Source organism: Lipotes vexillifer, unplaced genomic scaffold (assembly GCF_000442215.2).
Source record: "Lipotes vexillifer unplaced genomic scaffold, Lipotes_vexillifer_v1.1 scaffold299, whole genome shotgun sequence".
NCBI classification, from domain to species: Eukaryota; Metazoa; Chordata; class Mammalia; order Artiodactyla; family Lipotidae; genus Lipotes; species Lipotes vexillifer.
Window position 1 is genome coordinate 3,446,913 of NW_006784347.1, and position 8,604 is coordinate 3,455,516.

At 49.2% G+C, this 8,604-nt stretch overlaps 1 non-coding gene across 1 annotated transcript; it reads right to left on the minus strand.

The window, feature by feature from the left end:
- Positions 1-2,177: 2,177 nt before the first annotated feature.
- Positions 2,178-2,249, minus strand: TRNAE-UUC (transfer RNA glutamic acid (anticodon UUC)). The gene has a single exon. It is a non-coding gene; the product is annotated as a tRNA-Glu (tRNA).
- Positions 2,250-8,604: the final 6,355 nt, after the last annotated feature.

Below are 8,604 nucleotides of genomic sequence, written 5' to 3' on the forward strand. Positions count from 1 at the left end.
TTCACCTTGTCGTGGGGCCATCATACCATCCCTAGAACTTTTCATCTTGTAAAACCAAAATCCCATAACCACGGAAGTCTCACTCCGCACCCCCTCCCACAGCCCTGGCACTGACATCCACTTTGGTCCATGAGTTGTCGACTCCAAGGTACCTGTTTGAGTGCAATCCTGCAGTTTGCTGTGAAAAGGTCAGTTTGGAAGAGCTGACTTTCAGTCTGAAGCTCTGCCTGTTTGCATCTGAAGAACCTGCGTTTCGGGAGCGGGTGTACAAGGGACAGCACATCAGGGGGTGCAGATGAGCCAGGACCTGACCAGCTGCCCATGGTGCCTTCTGGTCCCAGGCTGCCCTTCTGTGTCACCCCTGTCCCTGCTGGCGCCCCTAGGATGCTGGTGTCTGAGTGAGATTCCTCTGGTGCCCCTGCTCCCTTCCCCTCTTCCTGCTGGTTGGGGAGGGGGCTGCTTGTTAGGTGGTCTCTGCTCCTGCGGCAAGAGGGACCCTGCAGGGCCGACCCGCAGAGTGTGGGGTGTGATCCCAAGAGCACGGGACCCTCACAGAACACAGCGTCGAGGTCGTGACAGGTGCTCAGGCTGCCTCATCACTGACATGGGATGTTCCCAAGACCCCGCTCAGGAGGGAATAGTGGGTGGTCTGGGACCCCCGAGGCCCAGTTCCTATTCTGGAGCTCAGAGAGTGCGTCCACCTTAGGCTCCAGATTTACCCCGAGCCTCAGCCATCTCCCTATGTCCTGTCTTTGAATGCAGGAAAATGACTTCTACTGATCAATTTTCACAACATAGGCCTGGTTCTGTCAATATTAGCATTCTTTAATTTAGGCATCCTGGGATAGCTTTGTAGGCCTAAAGAAGGAACAACTCATGAGTGTAAAACATTTTCAGATGAAACTAATATTCGATGACTATCTCTTAGTCATCTCAGTTGAGATGACTTAACTCTTAGTTGAGTTCTCTTAGTCATAATTCTGGTTTTAGATCTGATGTGGGGATTATAGAGGAGTCAAAAAATTTTTTTTTAATTTTTTTTTTTTTTTTTTTTTTTTTTTTTTTTTTTTTTGCCATACATGGGCCTCTCACTGCTGTGGCCTCCCCCGCCACGGAGCACAGGCTCCAGACGCGCAGGCCCAGCGGCCATGGCTCACGGGTCCAGCTGCTCCGCGGCATGTGGGATCCTCCTGGACCAGGGCACGAACCCGCGTCCCCTGCATGGGCAAGCGGACTCTCAACCACTGCGCCACCAGGGAAGCCCTAACTTTTTAAAATTTTATTTTTATGGCTACGTTGGGTCTTTGTTGCTGTGCACGGGCTTTCTCTAGTTGTGGAGAGCGGGAGCTACTCTTTGTTGCGGTGCACAGGCCTCTCATTGCGGTGGCTTCTCGTTGCAGAGCATGGGCTCTAGGCATGGGGGCTTCAGTAGTTGCAGCACGTGGGCTCAGTAGTTGTGGTGCACAGGCTTAGCTGCTTTGCAGCTTGTGGGATCTTCCCAGACCAGGGATCAAATCCGCATCCCCTGAATTGACAGGTGGATTTTTAACCACTGCGCCACCAGGGAAGTCCTGAGGAGTCTAAATTTAAACCTTCATCATCTGTGTATTTGTAGCTTCAGTATCATTCATGACTTGTAGATTTCATGTTAGGGAAGAGTTATTGATTTCATGTATCACGTAAAGGATTCGTAATGATGATAAGGCAGTTAAGATTAGAATGGTGGCTGGTAAATGGTTATCTCTACTTGTGCATCTAGTGTACGTGTATGAGTCAGTTTAGTTGTCAATATTAGTAAAATAATATAGAGGACTAGAGAACTTATCCAAAAACTGATTATTAATGTGTGATCATGAAGATGTAAAAGTTCTTCCATAATAGGTGATGTTGCATCCTGAGAGCCTAGATGAAATGGATATGCCATAGTGTTATACAGACTTTGGCCTATGACTTAACTTTTACATTATGTAATTTATTTTAATGGTATTTCACTTATTGAGAAAGACATAATGGTTGTGATATTGGCTTGACACCAGTTGACAAGGATTCAATTCCTTCCTTCCTTATTGTATTTTATTTTTAAAAACTTTGTTTCTAAAAAAAAACAAAACAAAAAACTTTCTTTCTTCCTTCCTTCCTTTCCTCTTTCCCACACTGCACGACTTGCAGGATCTTAGTTCCCCAACCAGGGATTGAACCTGGGCCCCAGCAGTGAAAGCACTGAGTCCTAACCACTGGACTGCCAGGGAATTCCCTCTCCTTCTCTGATTTACAAAACCAGGATAATAAATAGACTGCAAAGAGTCTTTTTTTTCTTTTGGCTGCACCATGTGGCTTGTGGGATCTCAGCTCCCTGACCAGGGATTGAACCTGGGGCGACGGCAGTGAAAGCTGGGACTCCTAACCACTAGGCCACCAGGGAACTCCCCAAAGAGTCTTCTTTTTAGGAGACTGTTTTCAATAACGCTTGTTATTGGTATAAGGACAAGAATTAAAAGAAAGTATAGAATAGATGCTAGTTCCGGTTTGTATAGCCAAAGAACGAAACTGAAGCTGAGATTGACGCAGCTCAAGTTTTATCCTGTGGCCAAAGAATGGAGAATTGGGAGCTTAGTTCACAGATCATCTTGCCCATGTGGTGAGAGGGATTTGATTTTAAAGAGTAAAGACAAAGGCAGGAGGAGCGAGGCTAATGATGGGGAGGCACATGCATTAGTCTAGGGAAGGGGCAGCACTTCCCTGGAAAGGGGAGCCACACCCTCTTTATCCTTTCTTGGTCCGTATCTTCCAGTCAGGGCCACCAGTAGGTGTGTCATCTAGTAGCCAATGTAGTAAACTCAGCAGAATGAGACTGAGGGTCTGTTGGAGGTCAGATTCGTTGCCACCTTTGTTCCAGCTCGTTCTATCTGGTGTTTATCTCTTCCTATAGCTTCCTTCTTCTGGCTCCGGACCCTGTGACTTAAAGATACATGTTAATTCCTGTTCAAGCGGGGGTTGGTGGGTTTTGAGTGAAGAACCGGCACAGCTCTGGCAACAAAATCCCCCCTTTTCTGTTACTGCTCCTCATTCTGAGGGGCGCTGAAGGGCAATGCTCTGCCTTCTGAAGGTGCTTCCTGCTGAACGTGGGCATAGTTTTACCCTGGATTAGAGGAGCAGAACTGTTCCCTGTGTTGCCTAAAATATGTCTGGTGGTCACCAGGCTGTAGTCCCAGTTGCTTGTACCCTTGTGTTTGTGTCATCTGAAGTTTGCTGGCTTCAAGCCATTTGCTAACGAAGTTGACAAGGCAGTTAAGGAAGATGGCAAGGCCCGAAGATGAACAGGAGGATAATAGCAGTTAGTGGGCCAGGAAATGGAGGAAACCAGGTTAAGGTGGGGAGGCTCTGTTTGACCATATTCCAGATGGAGCTTGGATCTGGACTTTGTGTGTTTTATCTATGTTACCATTGAGCTTACTCATATATCTCTTTTATGTTGACCTCAATCTGACCAGAGTTATTGACATACATGCAGCAGGTTTCATTCATAACTGCACAGACTCCCCTTGCTCAGCCAGGAGATCGTCAAGGGCTTGCCTATTGTCAAGAACAACATTTGCTAGTGAGTCCAGAGAAGTACAGAGCCCTTGTAAGGCATCCCCTGTATTTTTAGACAAGTCCTCACAGGCCCACGTGAGATTTTGTAGCGTGATTTCATGGTATGCGAAACCTCCTCAGCAGGCCGCCAGTCCAAGAGCAATCCCTACTTCTGCCAGAGTGAGTTCTATTGCCCTTGTATCTTGGGGCTGGGTGATATTATGAATGATTATACCTAGGTTCCTCGAACTTAGTTGGCCTAGCATGCATTGTGCACAAATTGGGCATTATCTAAGCAAGGGCAGGCTAGAGCCCACCCTGGAAAAGGGAAGGCGTTGGGGTTGTTCTGATGCGGCAGTTGGTTTACTCTCGGGCCACAAAGGAACAGGTACCCAGGGGGTGTGCATGCCTGGTGCACCTCTGAGGAGTTGAACCACCTCTGTAAGTGGCTAGCCCAAGAGGGGCTGCCCTTGCAGTGTGGGGAGAGAAGCCCACCTGCATAGCAGGGGTCACTGGGGGATTCTGGACTAGTGGCTTTTCCCCAGACCTCAGGAGAGCCACTTACTAAACCCCAGACAACTGGTGTCTTCCCTCCCCAGTAAGTACATCTCCCATTTGGTCCCTGTGTGTATTCATTGAGTCAGTGCAGAGGGCACCAATGGGTGAGATTTCCATAGGAGTCAGTCCTGGGGCACTTAAGTTGTGGGGTAACGGAAGAAGCAGTGATCAGAGTCCAGAGCACCTCCCGGTGTTATTGCAAGTCCCTCCCTTTGGTAAGGGCTGCTGACAGGGGCAGTAGCAGCGAGACAGAGACTGGTTAGAGTGATGGCACTTTAGAGTGAGGGCTTTGTATTTGTTAGAGATGTTAATGCAAGGGCTGAGGTCCAAGCAGGGAAGCTGCATTATGGATGGGATATGAACTTCAAGTGGGGAAGTTTTGGAAGACTCATTAGCCAAGGTGAGAGTGAGGCTGTCATTCTTAGGGGTAAAATGTAATACCTTTAATCCATAGGCATCACTTTGTGGATGGGGGTGACAGACCAGCACTGTGATAGACTTTGTCCACGGGCTATAATCCGTGAGAAATTTACTATTGCACTGAGTTCCCATTCCATGTGGACAGTTGTAAGAGAGCAGAGAAGATAAGAAAGAATAGACAATAATGGCTACTCATCCTGCTTCCAACGTTAATATCCCTGATATCCAGCATGGACAGAGGAGATGTCTGCCAGAGGGAGGGAGTTTGGCAGAACAGCAGAAGCCAAGTAAGGCAATAGCAATGACAAGGCCAACTACTACTAAGCCTGCCCACCACACTACTTATCTATTGGTAAGTTAGTCCTTTTGAAAAGTAACTTAAGGTCTGTGACAGGTTCATAGGCGCTTTGAGTGGATGGCTCAGTAACTTCTTCCTTAGGTGTAGGTGCTGTTTCACTCTGGTATGGTGGGCCCATGGAGTTATGCCCTGTAACTGTAAAGCACAATAAGTAGTCCAGATTACTAGGTAAGGTCCTGTCCACTTGGGGTCTACCTGGTCTTGTGGATTTCCAGCCCTCCAGGTTTTCAAATAAATCAATTTTCAGGGGAGAAAGGATGTAAAACCCTGTCTGAAGGGGAAGGCAGTTCCGGATTCCCATAGGCATGTAAAGCTTTGATTATTTCCCCTGTCTGTAAGGTATATTTCTGCCAGTCCATATCCTTAAGATTGGTCTTGGAGCTGGGTGCTTCAGGAATGGGCCTCCTGTACATGGGCTCATATGGACTTAACCTGAGCTTTCCTTTAGGGGCTATTCGCAGTCTCAGAAGTGCTATGGGGGGCTTCCCTGGTGGCGCAGTGGTTGAGAGTCCACCTGCCGATGCAGGGGACACGGGTTCGTGCCCCGGTCCGGGAAGATCCCACATGCCGCGGAGCGGCTGGGCCCGTGAGCCATGGCCGCTAAGCCTGCGAGTCTGGAGCCTGTGCTCTGCAACGGGAGAGGCCACAACAGTGAGAGGCCCGCGTACTGCAAAAACAAACAAACAACAACAACAACAACAAAAGTGCTATGGGGAGAAGGGAGATCCAGGGTTGATGACTGTCTTGACATGGTTTGGCTAAGTTTCTTTTGAGGGTTTGATTTATTCTGCTTTTCTTTCTTTTTTTTTTTTAAGATGCTGGGGTAGGAGTTTATTAATTAATTAATTAATTTTTGCTGTCTTGGGTCTTCATCTCTGTGTGAGGGCCCTCCCAAGTTGTGGCAAGCGGAGGCCACTCTTCATCACGGTGCGCAGGCCTCTCACTATCGCGGCCTCACCTGTTGCAGGGCACAGGCTCCAGACGCGCAGGCTCAGTAGCTGTGGCCCACGGGCCCAGCCGCTCTGCGGCATGTGGGACCCTCCCAGACCAGGGCTCGAACCCCTGTCCCTTGCATTAGCAGGCAGACTCTCAACCACTGCGCCACCAGGGAAGCCCTATTCTGCTTTTCTTAAGGATTGTCATCTCCAAGTGGAGTGTAAACCCCATTTAATTCCTAGAGCTCTAGCGACTCCCTTAGTCATTTGGGAAACAAAGGCAGGCCCACTGTCATTCTGGATGGATTTAGGGAGCCCAAACTGAGGGATTATTTCCTTGAACAGGGCCTTAGAGACCTCCCAGACAATCTCGGTTTGGGTGGGGAATGCTTCCATCCAGCTGGAGAAGGTGTCAGTCAAAACCAGCAAGTATCTAAAATTTCCTTGTGTCCAGGGCATTACTGTAAAATCAGGTTGCCAGTCTTGACCTGGATATGTGCCTCTATGCTGGGTGGGGGTCACTCCCTTGACCTTGGTTGGGGGTTTGTGGTGGGCTTATCCTGGAGGCAGATAGGGCAAGCTTCAACCACCTGTTTAAGGAGACTACGGAAGTTGGGGGGAGTCATGGATTTGATGAGCCATTAAAAAATATATATATTTGGCTGTGCTGGGTCTTAGTTGCGGCACGTGGACTCTTCTTTGCAACGTGCAGGATCTTTACTTGCAGCATGAGAACTCTTAGTTGCAGCATGTGGGATCTAGTTCCTTGACAGGGATCGAACCCAGGCCCCCTGCACTGGGAGCACAGAGTCTTAGCCAGTGGACCACCAGGGAAGTCCCTGATGAGCCACTGATATAGGGCCTCCTGCCCATAATGTGTCCTCTGGTGAGCTTCCAGGATGGCCTGCAGTGCGGTGGCTGATGAGAGGAACAGCTGCCCATGACTGTTAATCATCCACCTTGGGTATTCTGGGCTTTTCAGTGGTAAGGTTTTTGTCTCAGAGATAAATTGTAGCTCCCAATTTGTATAGTAAGTCTTTTCCTATTAGGGGAATTGGGCATTCTGGTACATATAAGAGTGAGATAACATTCTCCCTTTCAAATCGCACTCAAGGGGCTCTATAAAATTATGTTCCTGTGGTTTCCCTTCCACTCCCATTATCTTACATTTATCCTTGGTCATTCTGCCTTGTCGGGTGTTCAAGACTGAGTAGATGGCCCCTGTGTCGACCAGAAAGTGAACTAGAAAGTGTGTTTTACCCCCACAGTCAGGGTCAGCCAAGGCTTCTCCAAGGAGCCCCTGGGCCCCTTCAGTCCTCTTCTTCTTTCATGTTTGAGACCAGCAAGGATGAGCTTGGACACAGTGGTCCCTTTAGCTTCCTTCTGAGATGTTTGGGGCATCCCCCTCCCCGTGGCCCTCCTCCCTGCAGTATGCAAACAGACTGGCTTTGAGCCCTTCTCTCCACTGTGGGAGTGGTCTTCAAAACCTGGGGTGACTCATTGATGTCACAGGGTCCCTTTGGGGGAGGCCCCATCATCACCGGGACGTTGACTGACCCTGAATTACTGAAGCCAGAATACTGGCAGTTGGTTCCGCTGGTCTATCTTCCTTGGCATCTGCCTCCAGATCCTGGTTGTTGAACACCCGAAATGCTGACTCCACCCCAGGAAGAAGGTGTAGTGCGCCCTATCTCCGACTTCTGTAATTTTCTCCTAATGTCTGGGGCGCTCTGGGAAGTGAAATGGAACTTAAGAATGGCCTACCCTTCCACTGACTCCAGGTTCACCTTCGTGTACCCACAAAGGCACTCCCTTAGGCATTCCAGGAAAGCTAAGGGGGTTTCCTTCAGTCCCTGGATGACTCCCTGAACCCTACTCCAATTTAAGGGTTTCTTCCCAGCCAACTGAATGCTCTTAAGAATCAAATCCCTGAAATGTGTGAGGTGCTGCTGACCATTTTCCACTTACTGGTCCCGCCCAGGGTCCATGTAGGGAATGGCCTGGATTCAAGGCTGGTATAGAGCTTGTCCTGCAATATCTTGCTTGGTCTTATCAGCTTCTTCAGTTGCGTTAGTTATAATCAGTGTCTTTTCTTCCACAGAGAATACGATGTTCAGGAGGGTTTGGACATCCACCCAAGTGGGGAAAGGAGTGTGGAATATTCCCCAGACTAAGTTAAGGACCCCCTTTGTATCTTCTTTCAAACCCTTGGATTGATCCTTCCAGTTACATAGATCAGAGGAAGATAAGGGTACATGCACAGTGGTCAGTCTGCCCTCTCCATTAAGGACTTCCGAAAGGGGGAATAGCCTATTGCTTCCAGAGGGCTGGTACTGAATGCCACTATGGGTGTGAACTGGACTAGTCCTCAAGGGAGGCATGCTGAGAGATGGAGGTGGGAGAGTTGGGGAGGTGGCAAGGGCACCAGGTAGGGTGGTTGTGAATTAAAGGGAGTAGAAGGTGTCAGGGAACCAGGTCAGGTAGGGGTAGATGACTCAGGAGTCTCGGGTGAACTGTCAGAAGGGGAAGAAGCTATGCTTGGCAGAGAGAGGAAGTCAAGAGAGTCTTCAGGAGCTTCCCTGGTGGTGCAGTGGTTGAGAGTCAGCCTGCCGATGCAGGGGACACGGGTTCGTGCCCTGGTCCGGGAGGATCCCACATGCCGCGGAGCAGCTGGGCCCGTGAGCCATGGCCGCTTAGCCTGTGCATCCGGAGCCTGTGCTCTGCAATGGGAGAGGCCACGGCAGTGAGAGGCCCGCAAAA